Below are 253 nucleotides of genomic sequence, written 5' to 3'. Positions count from 1 at the left end.
ATCTTAAAAGGAAATGCAGTTAACTCCTGAACTTGGTTTCATATGTAGAGTACATCTTAAATATTTTAAGATATTTAATTCAATATTGCTAAATTTGTCTAACAATGCATAAAGCTTTGTTAGCATTTTATACACTAATTTTATTATTTTAAATAACTATGCTACACATATTGGGGATGAAGGCCAATTAGCATAGCGTTACTGGAAATGCCAAGGCCCACAAGCTGATCAGCCACCAGCAAGTATGGTAGCT

Source organism: Arachis ipaensis, chromosome B07, assembly GCF_000816755.2.
Source record: "Arachis ipaensis cultivar K30076 chromosome B07, Araip1.1, whole genome shotgun sequence".
Taxonomy (NCBI): Eukaryota; Viridiplantae; Streptophyta; class Magnoliopsida; order Fabales; family Fabaceae; genus Arachis; species Arachis ipaensis.
This window is presented reverse-complemented; position numbering follows the sequence as displayed.